Source organism: Pan troglodytes, chromosome 3 (genome assembly GCF_028858775.2).
Source record: "Pan troglodytes isolate AG18354 chromosome 3, NHGRI_mPanTro3-v2.0_pri, whole genome shotgun sequence".
In the NCBI taxonomy this organism is placed as follows: Eukaryota; Metazoa; Chordata; class Mammalia; order Primates; family Hominidae; genus Pan; species Pan troglodytes.
In genome coordinates, this window is record NC_072401.2 from 113602911 (window position 1) to 113626941 (window position 24031).

The 24031-nt window shown below is 36.2% G+C and overlaps 1 protein-coding gene across 1 annotated transcript in view; it reads left to right on the forward strand.

Moving 5' to 3' along the window:
* The window catches only part of FAM241A (family with sequence similarity 241 member A), a 43342-nt gene that overhangs the window by 792 nt on the left and 18519 nt on the right, over positions 1 to 24031 (forward strand). The window lies entirely within an intron of this gene.

Genomic DNA, 24031 nt, shown 5'->3' on the forward strand with positions numbered 1-24031 from the left:
TGGAAGGTGTGGGTGGATTCCGTCCACGGGCAGCGCTGAAAGCATGAGTAGGAGCGGGTGTTACAATGGATGTCTTGACAGGGACTCTCCCAGAGCACGTTCTTCATAAATACAGATGAGATCAAAGCTTCAGTTAAAAAGTGGAGAGGCAAGAATATTGCTTTCGGTTAGTATTATACTAAAGAGAAAGAAGTATAAGAGGCCAGCCATAGTAAGGGAAAAGAGAAGTTGCGTAATTTTTTAAACTCGCTGAGTTTATCTCATTTAAATAAAGTGTGATAATGGGCATTATAACATCAAATATCTTAAAGATTAGGCAAAAGGTTTAATTTTAAAAATTGAATTGTATGTTGGATGAATTTTCTACAGCAAATGCAGTATTTAGACTTTCCAAATACCTGAGGTAAGCCGCTCTTTAGACTCACATTAAGGAGCAGGAATTCAAATGATTATTGGCCTTTATTACAGCCTGTACTGTTAGGACAATTAATACCTGTCTCGCCTCATCTTTCTTCATCTGTCCTTTCTGTCACATTTCACAAATTCCAGTATCATCACTAAATGCATTAATAGATGTATACCTTATATTGTTTCAATAGGTTACTTAGGAAACAGAGTAACACTGTGCGGCACACAAAATATGCCTTAGCGTTAGGTTTGATCACCACGTGGAGTGTAATTTTTCATCTGTGACAATATAAGAGAAAGTGACTCAAGCAAATAATTTGGTAGCTTGTTCTTCGGATTCCCTTCCTAGTGGTTTTTCCCGTTAACTGTACTCATTTGCTCAAGGGCTTGATTTCCTCTAACTTAAATTGCTCAACTGGAAAAGTGAAGAAGACAGCACAAGAATTCCTTTGGGGGTGGGGAGGGGGTGCATTTGAGCAGGGGTTTCCAAAGTAAATTTTCAAATAGTTGTAAGGGAGCATATAAAAATACTTCATTTAAGCTTCTGTGTACTTCATTAGTATGATTATGTAGACATCACTAATAGTTGTGGTCTTTCCAAAATTGCTTATGGTACAAAGTAAAAGGATAAAACAAAAAATGAAAAGTACATCTTAGAAAACATATCACTTTGCATACCTGCCTCCTTCATTGAATGTCATGAAAGTTCATTCTCCTGTACTCCTTTGAAGTGTTATTTTTATCATTCTCTTTTTGCCTCAAGATTTATTAATGTATTCTAAGCCCCCATACACAATAATTGAAAATCACACCGGAGATAGGCATTTCCTACTGCATTAGCACCAAAGAAGACTTAGTCAAGAAGCCAAAAATAAGCAAAAAATTGGTGCAACCCAACCCATTGGTGTAAAAAGCAAGCTTTTCTGATAAAACGTTTCTTGGTAATGTTATCACAAAGCCTTGTTTTCTAGTTTTTTTCAAGTCCTGTAAATGAAATTATGCATTGCCATGTAATGATGGTAGAAATAGTATTACATGTGTAAAGATATTTGAGGAAGAAACGAAATTAACAACTATGGAACATATCCCAAGGACTCATTTTATTTAGTTTTTATTTAGGGAGATGGTTTTTGTTTGTCCTGTTGGTTGGTTTAAGGATACAAGGACTCCACATTACAAATGGAATATTTTTGAAAGATTGGTTTCTAAGTTAATGATTTAGAACTTAAGGTGAACTTTTCCATGAAAACAATGATATAAACAGAAGCAGAACCAAAACTAATTAGCTGGAAATGAGACAGAGGCCATCTTCCTGCCGTCTTTTCTACTTGGCACGCTCACTTCGTGTTCCAGAGTCATGGATAGCCTCATGGGTATTGAGAGGAAATTAGAGGCAGGAGCTAGCAGAGGCGCTCCTTTTAACCCAGAAAAGAGCTATGGTTGTATGCTCTTGAACACCATAGCTCCAGAGGCACCTGACTTGTGCTCCTCTAGCTCTTTCAATGATTTTGTCAACACCTAATTTTCTGTATTAAGTCCCTTTCTATTTCTATTCCCCTCACAGAGTTTGCCCTTTCCTAATAATTTGATGGAGGTTTCTTTCTTGGGCTGTTTCTCAAGCTAAATCCTCGTCCACATACATCCCTTCCTTCACTGATTTTTCTTTCCACTTCTGTCTGAAAGGTTCATTCCTTTTCCTCAACCTGGAAAGCTCTTTCATCAGCTTGTTATTACAATACCAGAACAAAATGTATCTTTATTTTGTTACTTATTTCATATATATATGAAATATATATATAAAACACCTAGTATTAACATAGGTGTTTTATTACTAGTTAAGATATTGTCTGCATCATTTTTAACAATTTGTCTTTAGGTGCTACTCCATTTGAGCAAAAAATGAAGGTTCTTCTGTCATTCTGGCCTGAGTCTTTCCAGGTAGGGAGATTGACAAAGGATGCCTGGTTAAAACCAAGTCACTTAAGAAAGGAGGCCTTGGGAGAATGAATCAAGTCCCGTAGATGAAGAAACTGTGCCAGGTTTGAATAGGATCAGGTGTCTAAAGAGAGATAAGCAAGGGAAAGAAGCAATTTCAGGGAATGTCCAGGTAACTGAAGGGACAGGACACAGCTATTCCATATATGTGTTGGTAATTGTGTGTATGAGAGATGATCCAAGTATGTTCATGAGGGTGAATGCCAGGTGGCTTTATGTAAGAGTTTCTGTGCCCTGATGCATAGCTGGAAGGCTAAACATCTCTAGTCCATTATTATATGCCTGAAATGTCAATAGCATCTGCTTAGATGTGGCACAATGTACAGGTCACTCACAATCTGAAATAACCTAACATGACCGTCTTACCTAGAGAATAGGGAAGTCCCATTATCCTTAGATTGACTTTCGAATTATTAACTCTAGCTTTAACGTCTTTATGATTATAAAAGTAATGTGTGCTTTGGAAAATTAGAACTATAGAAAGATCTAAAGAAGAAAAAAGCCTTTGAAATCCCACTCTGAGTAATATTTTGATATCAAATATGAAATTTGGTATTACTACAGTATATTCATTTGCCTATGTGTATATGCATATATACACACTTTTTTTTTTGAGATAGGGTTTTGCTATGTTGCCCAGGCTAATCTCAAACTACTAGCCTCAAGCAATCCTCCCGTCTCAGCCTCCCAAAGTACTGGGATTACAGGTCTGAGCCTTTGTGCCCAGCCACACACATATTTTTAACATGTTTTAATATAAATATAATTTTGTGTCTTCTTTTACAAAAGGTTGTGTCATTTTCCCATGTTATGGAAATTCTATGTGAAAACTCTCTTTAGGGCTGCCAAATAATTCATTCCCCTAACACCGCACATTGAAGTTGCTTCAAGCTTTCTTTTATAAATCATGCTGTCTGAAAATATTTGCTTGTAAATCCTTAAACTTCTACCCTGGTATAGATTCCTAGAAGTAGAAGAACTAGGTCAATGAGTCAAACTCTTTGAAGCCTCTTGAAACATCCTAAAGAATTTAATTCAAGAAAGGTTGAATTTACACTTGCAGCACTGGTGTGTAAAAAGGCCAGTTGGAAACCATACATGCCAGCAATGAACAATATAGTTTATAATCATTGCCAATTTCATAGGTAAAACTTCTATCATATTGTAAGCTGTTGCTAGAGAGGTTTACTAAACCATTCATATACTTATTAGGCATTTGTATTTCTTTTTAGTCATTTTTTTTCCTTTTGGCATTATAAGGATATCAATCCCTTATTTTCACATTGGCTGTAAATATTTTCCCTGCTTGCTATTTACTTTATAATTTTATTTACGTTTTTTAAAATTTGCTAATGCTTTGAATTTTTATTAAAGGAATTTTTTTTGGTAATTTCGTATACACACACCACTCACATGTATACACATATCTCTTTCTATACATATTTGTTAAGAAATTTTTTCTAATCTTACAATCAGTTAAATATTTGCCTATGTTTTCTTTTGTATGTGTGCATTTATGGTTTAATTTTTTACTGTATATATTTAATCTCTTTAGAATGATTTTCTGTATTGTATGAAGTATGGAGCTGATCTTTTTTTGTCCTAATCATTGAATAATGTACTTTCTGCCCTGCTTTATAATCTTTTGTAGTATTAAGGATTATATTAAAGTCTGTATTAAGTTTTTATATTTTTGTTGGTATTATGAAAAGGATTTTTTCCGTATCATATTTTATTGGTGGTTTCTAGCTATTGGCTTTTATGTATTTCATTTTTAACTGGCCACCTTTCTAAATTTTTATACTGGTACTAATAAATACTAGTAGCTCTTAGACTTGATTCATTTGCATCTTCTAGGTATATAATTATCCAGTTTATAGATAAAAATAATTTTGCTTCCTTTCAAATGATAATGTCTCATTTCTATTTCTTGCCTTTTGCAATGCCTAGAACTTTCAGAACAATGCTGGCTCATAGATAAATGTAAGTAAATAAATGAAGGAACTTCTGTAACAGCATTTGCCAAAGTGTGTTCCATGAGATGATCTGTAAAAAAGAAAACAAAATGGGGGGTTCAGTGAGGGGGGTCCATGCCTTTTGATCTATCAGTAGAAATATGATTAACAGTACAGATTCTAGATCAGGGATACCTGGGTTTGCCTTTTATTGACTGTAACTTTAGGCAAGTAACTAACCTCTCTGGGCTGCAGTTTCTGCATCTGCATAATGGGAATAATTGTAACAACTTCATAGGATTATTGGAAGGATTATATGAATTAATAATATATGAGACGTACTTAGAGCAGTCTCTGGCACATAGCTAGCATGTGAGTGTTAGCTGTTAGGCCTAATTTTGGACCAAAGTCCTAACTGAAACGAAATCTGAGAAAGGCAATTTTAAGTTTTCCAGCCTTTGCAATTAGAAAACCACCTGAGGCGAAAAGCAGAACAGCATTAATATAGTTTGGGCGTTTGTTGCCTCCAAATCTCATACTGAAATGTGATCTACAGTGTTGGAGGTGGGATCTGGTGGGAGGTGTTTTGATCATGGGGGTAGATCCCTCATAAACGGCTTAGTGCTATCCCTTTGGTGACAAGTAAATTGTTGCCCACTTAGTTCACACAAGATCTGGTTGTTTAAAAGAATCTGGGACCTCTCTCCCTCTCTCTCCTTCCCTTCCTCCCTCTTGCCATGTGACACTGCCTGCTCTCCCTTCACCTTCTGCCATGATTGTAAGCTTCCTAAGGCCCTTAACAGAAGGAGATGCCAGCACTGTTTCATGTACAGCCTGCAGAACCATGAGCCAAATAAACCTCTCTTCTTTATAAATTATCCAGTGCTATATTGTCTGTGTCTGATTTTTTTATAGCAATGGAAACTGACGCAAGTATTCCTCAACTTCAGTGTGCATAGGAATCATCTCTTATTAAATGCAGATTTTGATTCAGTTGGTTTGGAGTGAGGTCTGAGATTTTGCATCTCTACAAACTCCTAAGTGATGCTGATGCTGTGCCCATGGACCACATTTTGGCAAGGGAATGGAGAATAAGCAAGTCAATATACTGTATTCACCACACTTGCCCTTCAACATAGTATCAGTAATATATACATATGAAGTTGTTTAACTATTTTCTTAGAAGTGTATATTTAAACTCTTGGTAAAATATGAGAAGCCAATAGTTGTTCCCTAGGCTACGTTATTTGCTGTAGGTCCTACAGCTAACTCATGCTAGAGCAGACTAGAACCCAGGTTTCCGAACACCAAAGCTAGTGTTTTTTGTTTGTTTGTTTCATAAATACAAAAAGCACATTACATGATGGAAGAACAGTCTGACAAATTTTCTGCCCTTCTTTAGATGGTGTAGTTCAAAACTAAATATTAGTTTATACTCACTTCCTTTCACATATTTTAAAAGCAGTTTGCAAGCAATATTGTAATAAGTGCTATGAGCTTAGATGAATTCTGCCCTAACTTAATCTCATCTTGTTCCTAAGGACATCCAGTCACTAGAGTAACTCAGGGAATAATTTTGCATTTGATAGGCATCTTTTGTTCATTTTTTTAAATCATCCAGACTGGAACTTCTAAATCAGTGGTTCTCAACTGGGGGCCTTTTGTCCATACGGGGCATTTGACAATGTCTGGACATTTTTTTATTGTTGAAACTAAGGAGGTGGTACTGACATCTAATAGGAAAAGGCCAGGAATGCTGGTAAACATCATATAATGCCATAGTCCCCTACAACGAAGTATTATCTGGCACAAAATTTCAATAGTGCCAAAGTTGAGAAACAATATTCAAAATATGTAAGGGTTACAGTCCTTTGAGTTGTCAAAAGTAATTACTCTGATAATAGATATTCCAATAGATAGGTTAAAATTGTTTATTTGCTTGAAACCTGTATTTTAAACAGAATTTCAAATGATCCCTTTTCTCTGTGTCTCTTCTAGCAACTCCTCATATGCTCTATTTTGCTTTCTCGCACATTCCTTTTCAGCCTTTTTTTCCTACCACCCATCTCCTTTCTGTCTCTGTTGAGTCTCGTTCTCTCATGTGTTTTTTCCCTCCCCACCCATCTCAACCACTTTCTCTTCTTCTGCATACATCTTCCCCTACCTCTTCCACTTCAGTGCAGAAGCTGAGCATTCTGAAACAATGAAAAGGGGGTTGAAGTATGACAGATCTAATTTTGAATCCTGGTTTTACTCTTTATTAGCCCCCGTGATCCTGATTACTTAATCCGTCAGAGATTCAATTTCCTCATTTGTAATGGGTATAATGCTACCCACCTCTTAAAGTTTTTATGAGGATTCAGTCTCATTTTGTATGTAAAATGCCTAACACATGGAGGCGCTCAATAAATATTTGCTCCTTATTTCTCCCTCACCTTTTCTATTCTTCTTCTTTTTCTCTGGTTTTCCTCCTCTTATTTCCCTCAACTAACACATCATAGAACTGTGTTTTTAGTACATGTAATTCTCAAATTTATAGAATATTTATTGAACAAAGTGTTAAGATTGTGAAACAATGTATCTAATGTTTAGAATAGACAATCTCTAAAGAAAAAATTAAACCTGTCAACCTAAATTATGTTGTTTTTTATGTAGATCTCTAGTTGGTTTTTTTCCCCCTTGTTGCTCACTAATCCTTGAGAGGAAAAATACCCACCTCCTCTGTACAAACTATTCTCAGTTTCCTATTCAAAAGAAGTGATAAGGCAAGATTAAAAGGAAAAACTAAAAGTACCATGACATCAGTCTTACTGTAACAGAAATATGTAGAAATTCTGTGTCTCTATTCATGTGTTCTTTAAGACTTAGCAACACTGTCTTCATTTTCTGTCTTTTCTGGAGTCATAATCTTATCTTCTAGTAACAGCCACCTATCTCCAAAAACCTTGTTCCTACTAGTTATGTTTTATTTCATTGTGTTTATGTGTGTTTAAGAGAATTAATAAGACATTTGAAATGTAGCTTCTTTTGAGCAGATAAACCGAGTTTCTAACCAACCTGATGCAGAAGATACTTTCTATCTTCTGATCTTTTTCCCCATACCCAGTGTTTCCCCCGGCACCGCCCCCAGCCATTTAACTTCATTGGCAGCTGAGTCTTATCTTGGCATAGGAAGAGGAAGTGATTGGCTTTATTTCTTGCTGTTTTCTTAGGGCAACAACTGCAGCTTATCAGAGTTCTAATCAAAAGGAAAGCATGGTACAAATGTTTTTAACTTTATGGAAAATGAAGGATAAAATTATCATTAATACTTAATATCTAAACATAATGTTAAGAAAGTTAAATTCCCATTGTGGTTTTTACTGTATTTATTTTCATGTAACTTTTTAAATATCTGTGTTTGAGAATTTCTTTTATTTCCTCTTCCAATTAATCCAAAATAATTTAATTTTTGTTTTGTATCCTCTTAATTAAATTTTACTTGAATGTCTGCAGATGGCCTACAGAGGTAGGGAATTTAAGTTTGATGTTGCATGATTGCAAATTCCATCAGTCTGACTGAATTGAGGATTTCTTATTCCATGAGTTTTAGAGGTAATAACAGCAGAAGCGAAATTTTCACTGCCACAAATTGAGAATTGAGAAGGAAAGTCATTTTTCAGGAGAAATATTAGATTTTGACTACTTTTTTCCCCCTAAGTTTGATACTTTATTTTTTAAAATTTATTTCTTATTTTTTTATTTTTGAGACAGAGTCCTTTGTTGCCCAAGCAGGAGTGCAATGGTAGGATCTCAGCTCACTGCAACCTCCACTTCCCAGGTTCAAGCAATTCTTGTGCCTCAGCCTACCGAGTTCCTGGGACTACAGGTGCATACTACCGTGCCTGGCTAATTTTTGTATTTTTAGTAGAGATGGAGTTTTGCCGTGTTGCCCAGGCTGGTTATGAACTTCTGGCCTCAAGCAATTTCCCTGCCTTGGCCTTCCGAAGTGCTGGGATTACAGGCATGAGCCACCGTGCCCAACCTGGCTACTTTTAATGGATAAGTTTACCCATCTTGTAGTAGCATCTAGCATATTGTCCTGCATATACAAGGTACTAAGTAATGTCACCAGAGATTTCATATTTTTTTTAAAGTAGATTCTTGAAAAAGTATAAAATGTAGAAATGTCTTAACCTGCAGTTTGAAATCAGAAAGAGGCTTGAGCAGGGTGTGGTGGGTCATGCCTGTAATCCCAGCACTTTGGGAGGCTGAGGTGGGCGGGTCACCTGAGGCCAGGAGTTCGAGACCAGCCTGGCCAACATGGCGAAACCCCGCCTCTCCAAAAAAATACAAAAATCAGCTGGGTATGGTGGGGAATACCTGTAATCCCAGCTACTCAGGAGGCTGAGGTAGAAGAATCGCTTGAACCCAGGAGGCAGAGGTTGCAGTGAGCCAAGATCGCAAACTGCACTCCAGCCTGGGCGACAGAGCAAAACTCCGTCTGCGCCCACCACCCTCCCCCGCCACAAAAAAAGAGGCTTGAGTTAGGCATATTCTTGAGTTCGTGGCCCACAGTTATGTATCATTAGTTCATGAAAAGCCCTTCTCTTATTTAATTATTTTTCCATTGCATAACCATTTCTTTCACTACAATAGGCAGCTGTTCCAATATGTCTGTTAGATATTACTGAAATTGAGTGTATCTTTTTGACTACCTGGTGGTTTCATTTGTGTGTCTGCAGTTATGACTTATAATTTTAAAAATATTAAAGCCCAGTAGTTAAAATGAAAAATGAATGCAAATTTTGATATTTTTCGGTTTATAATCATTTCAAAGACTAAGTTCTAGTTGATATTCTCATTGTTTTCATCCATCCCCTCAAAAAAATCTTTTTTCTTTTATTGGGTCTATGTAGTTTAGTGGGAGGTAAGTATAAAACAATGCTATAATTTTTCATTTACTGATAAGTGACAAACAAGTTATAATGATAAGTTATAAATTATATAATATATAATATAATGCTATTATTAGATGAAGCCTTATATAGGTAGTACATTTTTACATTTAATTATATCATTTTTTAACGTTTTGTAGGAAATGAAAACTGCAACTTCATGTAGAGTCCAATAAATAGAAAAATATGTCCAGCCTCACTATAAAGAAAAGAAATGCAAATTAAAACAATTAGGAATGATTTTTTACCTATCAAGTTGTCAAAGATTAAAAAGATGAATGGTGTGGGTTTAGAGATTTAGTGTATAAAATACTATATTTGGCTATATGAGATATAGTGTATAAAATACACTAAAAATTAGAGGTATAAGTTAGTTCAGTATTTCTAAAAGGAAATTTGATATCAAACCTTATGAACAGATACTATTATTGCCCCTACTTTAAGATGTACAAATTGGAGAGCAAGGAGGTTAAGTAACATAGTGAAAGTATAGCAGCTAGTAAGTTGCAGAGTTGAGATTCAAACCCATGCTTAAAAGCCCTAAACTACCAAGCTAGTGTTTGGCCATGAAATCAATTTAGTGGATTTTAAACAGGATAGAGTAATATAGAAATTATTAGAATGCATCACACATAGTATGAGTGTCACTCTGTGGAACTTAATATGTACTAGTTCAGGATATAAAATACTGTATATTTCTTATTGTGGATGACAGTCACGATCACTGCAGTAGCATAGATAGATCAATTCTATCTCAGGTCATTTGCCTGGAACTCTTCCCCCAGATCTTCCCTTGGCAGAGCTTCATATCCCAGCTTATCTATTACTTCCTCAGAAAGTTCAGCTCTGACTACTTTGTGGAAAGAACCTCCCACCCCATAATCCTCTATTCCATTAGCCTGTTTTCTTTTCCTCATAGCTCTTCTTGCTATTTGAAATTATCTTCCTTGTTAATATGTTTATTCTCTGCCACTCCTCACTGCCCTCTCCACAGGTACACTCTAAAACATAATCCCCATGAGGACAGAGATTACATTATATGGCAAATGTTTCAGAAAATTATTTGGGCATCTCTGAGCTACTAGAGATGAATCTGTCAAAACTTCTTCTCCAAAAACACACTTGCTAGTAAAAACTCAGTTGATGTTTTTGCTGAAGAAGTGTGACTTCCCAGGTGAAATTACCATGACAGAAATTAGTATTCATGAGGGAGAAACTTGGACTTTGTGTATAACAGGAACATGTCTTCTTATCAGAATCAACAGAAGAGGAACTAGTGATGTTAGTTGTGCATTGAGCTTAAAAGATTTCTGTGAAACATCTGTAAAATTGTAGGCAAGGATTGTAGTCCTTGAAATGCTGTATTTAAAAATTATCACAATATAAAGAAGGTAAAAGGCTAACACACACAGGAACTGGGGATATTAACTTGTATTGCTCTAAATTTTGAATTCTGTTTTTTGTTTTTTTGAAACTAGGATAGTAAGAAACCCAGATAGTCAATGAAGGCCAGAGCTAGTAGAAAGATAGTGAATAAAATTCTTATCAGCCATTTCAATTGTGACAATGTTAAATTATAATTTCCAAAAAGGTAAAATTATGGTTCTCATTAAACATAAAAGGAACACGTGTTAAAGATTTTATGTAACTCATCATTAAGAGGGAACCCAGTAAATGTTACAACCTATTCAAAGAAGAAATCAAAGAACTAAAAGTATTTATGGAGAAGATATGTTGAAACGGATTTCAAAACTAGCTTTTTCCACAGGCAGAGAGAGGGAAGTCAATTGAACCTTCACTGGAACAGAGTTTATTCCTACAGATAAGAATATTTTTGCATTGCTCTCAATTATCTGTAATTTATGGACTTTAAAATAACTCAAAGACCATGAAGATTAATAATGTTCTAAGCAATGCCATAGAGACACCCAGTAATTTTTTTTGCTTATTCTAAATAGATAAAGATAATTTAGTAATAGACAAAGATAATTTCTAAAATTTGCTACACTAAGTAGATTAATTTCTGGATAGCAGGGGTACGTATGTCTCTTTAGAGTGTCATGTGATGCTAGAAAATGTTAATTCTATTCCAGTCTTCTTGCCTAGTACTATTGAATGCATACATTCAGTGTACATGTGAAAGTGCATGATTTATATGAAAAAAAGTAAAAATCGATTTCTTTTTGACATTCTATTATTATATAACTAAAATTAACCTGAATCTGAGATCAATCCCAAAAAAACACCCCAAACACTTCCAAAAAATTTTGGTGAGAACAAGATTGCTGCCCAGAGGATTCCATACCTATGTCTAGTTTTTATTTAGCACAGAAATCCCAATTGCTTGTTCATGTCATCCTAGCATATTTTCTCCGACTGTTGAGTGGTTCAGAGACAACTTTGTCTACTCAAGAGTTTCACAGCAATGTAGAGGCACATTTCATTTAAGCTTTTAAATTTAAAGAAGGGCAAGAATGAAGTGATTTTTTTCCATAGGGAATTAACTAATTAGCATGACTATCTTTGGCATCAATAAAAATATCCAATGTAAAACACTTGAGAAAAATTACGTAAAGAAAAAAATAGATATCAAACTTTGTCCTTCATTATTTATTTTATATAATTTATTATTATGGTTTACTTAACAGTAATATACTGAAAAAGGTATAATGATTCTGCCATTTCTGGATGATAATATTTTCTTCTTGGAGTTTAAATGATTCGCTATTTGGGAATCAAAGTCTTTGGGCACTCTATATTTGGCTACGATTTTCAGGCTTAAGTTGCTCTAACAATCTTGCCATATACTGAAGATACTTTCTCCATTTACATAATATTGAACATCAATTGTTTTAACAACTGATTGTAATCATTGTATTATATAAATGTTTCTGTATTCTTTCTTTTTCTGGCTAGCATATACTTTCTTGATAGCTTTTAGCCCATTGATTTCAAAAATTTAATGAGCTTCCACTATTTTTCCAGGCACTGATCTAAGTCAAGATAGAAGGAAACAAATAAAAACAGGCCACATTTCATTTCTCATTAATCTTGTGTTGTAGTAGGGAAAGAGAGACAATGTATAAATGAACAAGTCTATCAGCGAACAAGTAAATCATTGGGTTATATGCACTATGAAAAAAAAATAAAAGCAGAAAGGTAGACAGGGAGTGTGGATATGAGCTAGGATTGCTATTTTTATTGTTATTCTTATTTTTTCATTGCTATTGATATATAATATTTGACCATACTTATGGGGCACATGTGATATTTTGATACATGCATTGTATAATGATGAAATCAGTGTATTTAGGATATCCATCACCTCAAACATTTATTATTTCTTTGTGTTGGGAACATTCAAATATTCTCTTCTAGCATTTTTGAAATATACAATATATTGCTGTTAACTGCAGTCACCTAACTGTGCTATTGAACACTAGATTTTTTCTGACTGTATGATTGTGCTTTATCACCCCTTTTCCCCCCATACATACACACTTCCCAGCTCTGTTAATGTCATTCTACTCTGTCTCCAAAAAATCAACCTTTTTAGCTCACGCATATGAATGAGAACTTGCAATATTTGTCTTTCTGTGCCTGGCTTATTTCACTTTTAAATAAAGTGGTCATAGAAGAGCTCACTGAGGTAATAGTTGAGCAAAGACCCAAAGTAAATGAGAATTACCTACTTGGCTGTGCCCCTCCGTTTGCTTTGACTCTTTAGTAGGGTAAAGCAATTTAAGTCCCAGTCTTAGTAACTATGGTAACATATCTTTCTTCAATCTAGATTCTCAATTCTTTCTCACAATCCCCACTTCCAGTTCTCTATATTTTGTTGCTATTTTATTTGCTCCTACTGTAAGCAAACGCAAATTCTTTGTGGAAAGATAGGAGGAAAAAGTAAATTAACTATGGACTTATTTCAGTTAGCAAATTTCCTCTTTTAAAGGGTGCATTTATTATACCAAAGCCAGACAAAGACACATCAAAGAAAGAAAACTGCAGACCAGTATCTCTGATGACTATTGAGGTACAAATCCTCAACAAAATACTAGCAAACCAAATTCAACAATATACTAAAAAGGTTATTCGTCATGACCAAGTGCGATTTGTCCCAGGGACGCAAGGATAGTTCAACATACACAAATCAATCAATGTGATGTATCAACAGAATGAGGGATAAAAACCATATGATCATTTCAATTGATGCTGAAAAAGCATTTGATAAAATTCAACATCCCTTCATGATTAAAAAACACTAAAAAACTGGATATAGAAAGAAAATATCTCGACATAACAAAAGCCACATATGACAGACCCACAGCTAGTATCATACTAAATGGAGAAAAAATGAAAGTCTTTCCTCTAAGATCTAGAACATGAGAAGGATGTCCACTGGTCACCAGTGTTATTCAACATAGTAATGGAAGTCCTAGCTAGAGCAATCAAACAAGAGAAAGATATAAAGGGCATCCAGATTGGAAAGGAAGAATTCAAATTATGCTTGTTTGCAGATGATATGATGTTATATTTGGAAAAATCTAAGGACTCCATCAAAAAACTATTAGAACTGATAAATTCAATAAAGTTGCATAATACAAAACCAACACACAAAAATCAAAATCAGTAGCATTTCTGGCTGGGCACAGTGGCTCATGCCTATAATCCAGCACTTTGGGAGGCCCAGGTGGACAGATTACTTGAGGTCAGGAGTTCAAGACCAGTCTGGCCAACATGGTGAAACCCCATCTCTACTAAAAAATACAAAAATTAGCTGGGCATGGTGATGCGTGCCTGTAATCCCAGCTACTCGGAGGCCGAGACGAGAATCACTTGAACCCAGGAGGCAGAGGTTGCAGTGAGCCAAGATCACACCACTGTACTCCAGCCTGGGCAACAGAGCAAAACTCCATCTCAAAAAAAAAAAAAATGGAAAGATATTGCATGTTCATGGATTGGAAGAATCAATATTGTTGAAATGTCCATACTACCCGAAGCAACCTACAGATTCAATGCAATTTCTATCAAAATACCAATGACATCCATCACAGAAATAGAAAAAACAATCCCGAAATTTATTTACACTCACAGAAGTTCCAGAACAGCCAAAGCTATCCTGAGCAAAAAGAACAAAACTGGAGGAAACACATTACCTGACTTCAAGTTATACTACAGAGCTTTAGTAACCAAAACAGTGTGGTACTGGCATAAAAACAGACACATAGACCAATGGAACAGAATAAAGAGCCCAGAAACAAATCCACACACCTATAGTGATCACATTTTTGACAAGGGTGCCAAGAATATACACTAGGGAAAAGACAGTCTCTTCAATAAATGATGCTGTGGGAAAAACTGGATATCCATATGCAGAAGAATGAAACTACATCCTTTTCTCTCGCCATATACAAAAATCAAATCAAAATGAATTAAAGACTGAAATTTAACATCTCAAACTATGAAACTACTACAAGAAAACATTGGGGAAAAGCTCCAGGACATTGGTTTGGACAAAAAATTCTTGAGTAATACAGACAAGTACAGGCAACTAAAGCAAAAATGGACAAATAGGATCACATGAAGTTAAAAAGCTGCACAGAAATAAAGATGTTCTTTGAAATCAGTGAGAACAAAGAAACAACATAACAGAATCTTTGGGACACAGTTAAAGCAGTGTGTAGAGGGAAATTTATAGCACTAAATGCCCATAAGAGAAAGCAGGAAAGATCTGAAATTGACACCCCAACATCATAATTAAAAGAACTAGAGAAGCAAGAGCAAACATATTCAAAAGCTAGCAGAAGGCAAGAAATAACTAAGATCAAAGCAGAACTGAAGGAGATACAGACACAAAAAACCTTCAAAAAATCAATGAATCTAGGAGCTGGTTTTTTGAAAAGATCAACAAAATTGATAGACTGCTAGCAAGACTAATAAAGAAGGAAAGAGAGAAGAATCAAATAGATGCAATAAAAAATGATAAAGGGGTATCACCACCAATCCCACAGAAATACAAACTACCATCAGAGAATACTATAAACACCACTACGCAAATAAACTAAAAAATATAGAAGAAACGGATAAATTCCTGGACACATACACCCTCCCAAGACTACACCAGGAAGAAGTTGAATCCCTGAACAGACCAATAACAGGCCCTGGAATTGAGGCAATAATTAATAGCCTAGCAACCAAAAAAAGTCTAGGACCAGACGGATTCACAGCTGAAGTCTACCAGAGGTACAAAGAGGAGCTGGTACCATTCCTTCTGAAACTATTCCAATCAATAGAAAAAGAGGGAATCCTCCCTAACTCATTTTATGAGGCCAGCATCATCTTGATACCAAAGCCTGGCAGAGACACAACAAAAAAAGAGAATTTTAGACCAATACCCATGATGAAAACCGATGCAGAAATCTTCAATAAAATACTGGCAAACTGTATCCAGCAGCACATGAAAAAGCTTATCCACCACTATCAAGTGGGCTTCATCCCTGGGATGCAAGGCTGGTTCAACATACGCAAATCGATAAACCTAATCCAGCATATAAACAGAACCAAAGACAAAAACCACATGATTATCTCAAGAGATGCAGAAAAGGCCTTTGACAAAATTCAACAACCCTTCATGCTAAAAGCTCTTAATAAATTAGGTATTGATGGGACGTATCTCACAATAATAAGAGCTATTTATGACAGACCCACAGCCAATATCATACTGAATGGGCAAAAACTGGAAGCATTCCCTTTGAAAACTGGCGCAGGACAGGGATGGCCTCTCTCACCACTCCTATTCAACATAGTGTTGGAAGTTCTGGCCAGGGCAGTCAGGCAGGAGAAAGAAATAAAGGATATTCAGTTAGGAAAAGAGGAAGTCAAATTGTCCCTGTTTGCAGATGGCATGATTATATATTTAGAAAACTCCATCGTCTCAGCCCAAAATCTCCTTAAGCTGATAAGCAACTTCAGCAAAGTCTCAGGATACAAAATCAATGTTCAAAAATCACAAGCATTCCTCCACACCAATAACAGACAAACGGAGAGCCAAATCATGAGTGAACTCCCATTCACAGTTGCTTCAAAGAGAATAAAATACCTAGGAATCCAATTTAAAGGGATGTGAAGGACCTCTTCAAGGAGAACTACAAACCACTGCTCAAAGAAATAAAAGAGGACACAAACAAATGGAAGAACATTCCATGCTCATGGATAGGAAGAATCAATATCATGAAAATGGCCATACTGCCCAAGGTAATTTATAGATTCAGTGCCATCCCCATCAAGCTACCAATGACTTTCTTCACAGAATTGGAAGACACTACTTTAAAGTTCATATGGAACCAAAAAAAGAGCCCGCATTGCCAAGACAATCCTAAGCCAAAAGAACAAAGCTGGAGGCATCACGCTACCTGACTTCAAACTGTATTACAAGGCTACAGTAACCAAAACAGCATGGTACTGCTACCAAAACAGAGATAGACCAATGGAACAGAACAGAACCCTCAGAAATAATACCACACATCTACAACCATCTGATCTTTGACAAACCTGACAAAAACAAGCAATGGGGAAGGGATTTCCTATTGAATAAATGGTGGTGGGAAAACTGGCTAGCCATATGTAGAAAGCTGAAACTAGATCCCTTCCTTACACCTTGTACAAAAATTAATTCAAAATGGATTAAAGACTTAAATCTTAGACCTAAAACCATAAAAACCCTAGAAGAAAACCTAGGTAATACCATTCAGAACATAGGCGTGGGCAAGGACTTCATGACTAAAACACCAAAAGCAATGGCAACAAAAGCCAAAATTGACAAATGGGATCTAATTAAACTAAAGAGCTTCTGCACAGCAAAAGAAACTACCATCAGAGTGAACAGGCAACCTACAGAATGGGAGAAAAATTTTACAATCTACCCATCTGACAAAGGGCTAATATACAGAATCTACAAAGAACTCAGACAAACTTACAAGAAAAAAATCAAACAACCCCATCAAAAAGTGGGCAAAGGATATGAACAGACACTTCTCAAAAGAAGACATTTATACAGCCAAAAGACACATGAAAAAATGCTCACCATCACTGGTCATCGGAGAAATGCAAATCAAAACCACAATGAGATACCATCTCACACCAGTTAGAATGACGATTATTAAAAAGTTAGGAAACAACTGGTGCTGGAGAGGATGTGGAAAAATAGGAACACTTTTCCGCTGTTGGTGGGATTGTAAGCTAGTTCAACCATTGTGGAATACAGTGTGGTGATTCCTCAAGGATCTAGAACTAGAAATACCATTTGACCCAGCCATCCCATTACTGGGTCTATACCCAAAGGATTATAAATCATGCTGCTATAAAGACTTCGTGCCAACCCAAGTGTCCGTCAGTGATAGACTGGATTAAGAAAATGTGGCACATATACACCATGGAATACTATGCAGCCATAAAAAATGATGAGTTCATCTCCTTTGTAGGGACATGGATGAAGCTGGAAACCATCATTCTGAGCAAACTGTTGCAAGGACAGAAAACCAAACACCGCATGTTCTCACTCATAGGTGGGAATTGAACAATGAGAACACTTGGACACAGGGTGGGGAACATCACACACCGGGGCCTGTTGTGGGGTGGGGGGAAGGGGAAGGGATAGCATTAGGGGATATACCTAATGTAAATGACTAGTTAATGGGTGCAGCACACCAACATGGCACATGTATACATATGTAACAAACCTACACATTTTGCACATGTATCCTAGAAGTTAAAATATAATTTTTTTAAAAAATGGATGAGTTCATGTCCTTTGTGAGGACATGGATGAAGCTGGATACCATCATTCTGAGCAAACTATCGCAAGGACAGAAAACCAAACACTGCATGTTCTCACTCATAGGTGGGAACTGAACAATGAGAACACTTGGACACAAGGTGGGGAACATCACACACCCGGGACCTATTGTGGGGTGGGGAAGAGGGGAGGGATAGCATTGGGAGATACACCTAATGTAAATGACGAGTTAATGGGTGCAGCACACCAACATGGCACATGTATACGTATGTAACAAACCTGCACGTTGTGCACATGTACCCTAGAACTTAAAGTATAATAATTTTAAAAAATAAAATAAAATGAAAAAAAAGCTTCTGCACAGCAAAAGAAACAATCAACCAAGTGAAGATACAACCCACAGAATGGGAGAAAATATTTGTGAACTACCCTGACAAGCGATTAATAACCAGAATATATAAGGAGCTCAAACAACTCTATAGGAAAAATGTCTAATAATTCAATTTTAACATGGGCAAAATATTTAAATAGACATTCCTCAAAAGAAGACATACAGGCCAGGTGCCGTGGCTCACGCCTATAATCCCAGCACTTTGGGAGGCCTAGGCAGGCAGATCACTTGAGCTCAGGAGTTTGAGACCAGCCTGGGCAATACGGTGAAACCCCATCTCTCCAAAAAATACAAAAAAACTAGCCAGGCATGGGCTTAGCTATTTGGGAGGCTGAGGTGGGAGAATCACCTGAGCCTAGGAGTTCCTTCAAGACTACAGTGAGCTGTGATCGCACCACCACACTCCAGCCTGGATGACAGAATGAGACCCTGTCTCAAAAGCAAAACAAGAATAAGACATACAAATGGCAAACAGGCATATGAAAAGATGCTCAACATCACTGAGCATCAGAGAAATGCAAATCAAAACTACAATGAGATATCATCTCACACCAGTTGAAATGTCTTTTATCCAAAAGACAGGCAATGACAAATACTAGTGAGGATGTGGAGAAAAGGGAAGCCTCATACTGTTGGTGGGAATGTAAATTAGTATGACCACTATGGAGAGAACAGTTTGGAGGTTCCTCAAAAAACTAAAAATTGAGCTTCCATATAGCCTAGCAATCCCACTGCTGGGTATATCTCCAAAAGAAAGGAAATTAGTATCTCAAAGAGATATCTACACTCTCATATTCGTTATAGCACTGTTCACAATAGCTAAGATTTGGAAGCAACCTAATTGTCCATCAACAGATGAATGGATAAAGAAAACATGGTACTTATACCCAAGGGAGTACTATTCAGCCGTTAAAAAGAGTGAGGTCCTGTCTTTTGCAACAACATGGATGGAACTGGAGGTCATTATGTTAAGTGAAATAAGCCAGGCACAGGAAGACAAACATCGCATATTCTCACTTACTTGTGGGATCTAAAAATCAAAATAATTGAACTCATGAAGGTAGAGAGTAGAAGGATGGTTACCGGAGGCTGGGAAGGGTAGTGGGGCGTGAGGGGGAAGTGAGGATGGTTGATGGTTACAAAAAGAATGGAATGAATGAATGAGACCTAGTATTTGATAGTACAACAGAGTGATTGTTGTCAAAATAATTTAATTGTACATTTAAAAATAACTAAAAGTATAATTGGATTGTTTGTAACACAAAAGTAAATGCTTGAGGGGATGGATACCCCATTTTCCATGATGTGCTTATTTCACATTGTATACCTGTATCAAAATATCTCGTGCCCCACAAATATAGACACCTACTATGTACTCAGAATTTTTTTTTTTTTTTTTTTTTTTTTTTTTTTTTTTTTGAGACAGAGTCTCGCTCTGTCACCCAGGCTGGAGTGCAGTGGCGTGATCTCGGTTCACTGCAAGCTCTACTTCCCAGGTTCACACCATTCTCCTGCCTCAGCCTCTCCCGAGTAGCTGGGACTACAGGTGCCCCCCACCACGCCCGGCTAATTTTTTTGTATTTTTTTTTTTTTAGTAGAGATGGGGTTTCACAGTGTTAGCAAGTATGGTCTGTATCTCCTGGTCTCGATCTCCTGACCTCGTGATCCGCCTGCCTTGGCCTCCCAAAGTGCTGGGAAAATTTTTTTAAATGTTTTTTAAAAGTACATTTCTTAATGAAGATTATATACTCACACCTTAAAATGAATTTGTTTATTCTGCTTTCCTTTAAATATGTGGTTCAACTCCTTTACAATAAGAGATTTAGAAATTTGATTATTTGATGTGAAGGGGTGAGGTTGAGAAGGAGAATGTAGTTATTTACAGCAAAGCATGTTTTCTGAAAAAGAAATTATCCAATAAACTGTACCACAGTTTATTGCAATGAGCTCAGAATTTGTTGTCAGAATACTCCTGCTTTCAAATCCTGGCTGGCTGATTTGGGGGAAGTTCTCTGGTGTCAGTTAGACCTCTGGAGTCTAATAGCACCCACCTGACTGTGATTTTGTGAGGAGCTAATGCTTTGGAATATATGTGTTTAATAGTTTATTGAACAAATGGCTATAAGCAAAGGAAGATGGAAAAAGATCAAAATTACAAGGATTTTTTTCTGAAGATATTAAAAATACTAATAATTTTTTCTTGGCCAAGGTGTGACTTAAAAATTGAATCTTCAGCATATAAACTATATAAGTATTAATAAAAATCATTAGAGAAGATGAACTCTCCATCAGAAGAGAACATAAAGTAAAAAGATAAGATGCCCTATAGATAAGCCCCTGAGGAGTTCTAACTAAACTCAGAAGGGAACGGGCCAGCGGAAGTAGACCAAAGAGAAAAAGGGAGATGAAGACACCTAGAATGACTAGTAGGCTTCTGGCTTGCACTGCAGGTTGTGCCATTCATCGAGGCAGAGGATACTGGAGGAAGACCAATTTTAGAGCAGATGGTTATGAACTTGGTACTGGGCATGTTGAATTTGAGGTTTCTCTAAGACATTCATGTAGAAATGTTGAATATGTAGTTGAGCATTCTAGTCTAGAGATCTGAAGAGTTGCCTGAGCTGAGAAGTAAGGTTCTGAAAGATAAGAGGAAAACTATGAATCTTTTATGGGTCATTTTAATTAGGAAGGGATAGTGCAGCAGTGTTTTATATGGTAATTTGGGTACATATCTTTATATATTAAGCAGTTTAATAGCAGGGAACATGGGTTATTATTTTGTATACCCCACAGCACTTAACCTTACTCTTGATAAGCATTCAATTATTATTTGTTGAATTGAACTAAATTGACTAAGTAATTTATTTTGCAAGCTAGCCTATTCTGTGAATCAAGGATTGTGATTATCTGAGTTGGAGCTTAATAATCAAAGATTCTCAAGGAGGACATGACAGACATCAAGAACCAGTGTGTGGTTTCCTGAAAGTAAGCAGCCATCAGTCTGACAAATCAGTCAGGTCTGTGCAGGCTTGCCACAAGTAGGGCACAGCACATCTTGCATAAAATGCAGGTGCAAAACTTGCCGAGAGGAGAGGATCATAACTTTGGCATGTAAGCACAAACTTTATTACAGTAAGCAGAAAACTTCTAGTAATTTTCACTATATCACCATTCACCTAAAATTAAAACAACTAATATACTTTGTTATGAAATAAGGTGACTTTATGTAGATACACTGTTTTTCAAAGAGTTTTTTCACAAGAAATGTCACAGATTCACACACTTTTCTTTATCTACAAGACTAGATTCCTACAGACTCTTTAGTTCTATAAATAATGAAAAGCAATTAAACTTTTTTTCCCTACTTAGTCCAAATGATTGATAGCTTAATAGATATTTCATTTAATAAGAATGGTACAGCAGTGGTTATTTCAGAACTGCAAAGAAAAAAATCAGCCAAGTCAATGGGTTTGACAAAAAGTGAAGTATATAAAACAAAAAGCTGTTATTGTACAGGAAACAATAAACTCCCAAACAATTAATAAATATAAATGGCATTTTCATAGCTTTTTGAAAAATTGTTAGATTCATAAGTACTGTTAACTTTGCTATGAGACAAAATTCCATTATAGATCTTACTAAGAAATTATTGATAAGTTAATTTTAAAGGAAACTTAGTTCTAAGAAGGATGGTTCCTATATTTGGATTTTTTTTTTTAATTTGAGACAGTGTTTGGCTGTTGTTGCCCAGGCTGGAGTGCAATGGCGCGATCTCAGCTCATTGCAACTTCCACCTCCCGGATTCAAGCGATTCTCCCACCTCAGCCTTCCAAGTAGCTGGGATTACAGGTGTGCACCCCCACACCCAGCTTAATTTTGTATTTTTAGTAGAGACGGAGTTTCAGCATGTTGGTCAGGCTGGTCTTGAACTCCTGACCTCAAGTAATCCGCCTGCCTCGGCCTCCTGGAGCGCTGAGATTACAGGCGTGAGCCATGGCACCTAGCCTTGGATACTTCTATTAGTCATGCCTACATGTTTAACTCTTTAAATATAATATGGAAAAGATATAACAGCATAAGCAAAATAGTCTTCAATCTTCCATATAACTTTACCTTGGGCTCGGTACAAACTTAAAACTCCTATCCTAAAATGTAATTTAAAAGAAGTATTTACAAAATCATGAATGTTGATAATTCTTTCAACAGATGCTGGCCAAACTACCAGAAGAGCGGCATCAGTGATATACTCAATGTTTTTAAGAATCAGTCCTCATCTAGTTAGTGCCTCAGATTCTTTCTGGTGCCGCTGATTTTGAATATTATTGCTTTTCTTCGTTTTGTCCTAAAAGGAAGTGACTCATCAAACACACAAACTAATGCAGTTCCAATCAGGATCTATATTTTGCTTATTTTGCTTTAGGAATGAAAAGGTATATGTTACAGTATAAAATCTATTTTTATACTTGCGTGCATGAATAAGAGGATTTGGGATTATGAGTAAATGCTAATCTTAAAAAGAAATAGCAACACCTCTAAGAAAGAGACAACAAAAGAGTGAGAAAGATCCAAAACAATCCTCAGGAATTGGATGGACAATTATCAAGAGGTGACTGAAAGAATTTGGGAGTATGGAAGGAGTGCCAGGAACATTGAGACAACATAATTTTATAGTGAAGCATCTCAGCATAATTTTTACCAATAATACTTAGCAGCCTAAAAGAAACAGGGAAATTGGAGACTGTAGGAAGTCAGGGCATGGGGAGAAAACGTAGCTATGAATTCATAGTTGAAATGGTAGACACTAAGTATTCTCAACTGCAAGGAGAAAATAGAAGCCAAAAAGACTAAATATATAACTAATCCAGAGGCTTCTAAAATTCTGCTTCTTTCTTGGTATGTATTGTCATGTATTTGTTTATCTTCCCTTTCTGTATGATAATATGTCTTACTTGTGTTTCACAAATGTGAGATTCCTGACCTTTTATAAGAAGGTAACAAGGCATTTTTCAAAAAGCCTTTCTTTGGAGAGGTTAAGTGGGATGGTAGAGTGGATTAAGTGGAACAAAATTCCAGTTTTTTGGCGAGAAAATATTTTTTAGTCTAAAATCCCTCTGAGACTCACTACAAACTAATTTCTTTCTGTCATTCTTCTTCCTTCTTTTGGTTTCTCTATAACTAAATTTAGTTTAAAATGAAGTTATCTATAAAGGCAGCCTTTCCATGATCGTTGGAGCACATTCCGCTCATGTTAGAAGTTCATTGTTCTTTGTTTTTAGTTATTAAGCACATACAGTAGTCCCCCCTTATCCACAGGGGATACATTCTAAGACCCCCAGTGGATGCCTGAAATTGATGATAGTACTGAACCCTATATATACTGTTTTTCCTATGTGTACATACCTATGATAACATTTCATTTGTAAGTTAAAGACACAGTAAGAGATTAACAACAATAAGAATAAATTAGAACAATTATAATAATATACTGTAATAAAAGTTGTATGAATGTGGTCTCTCTTTCTCTCAAAATAATCTTATCGTATCATAGTCA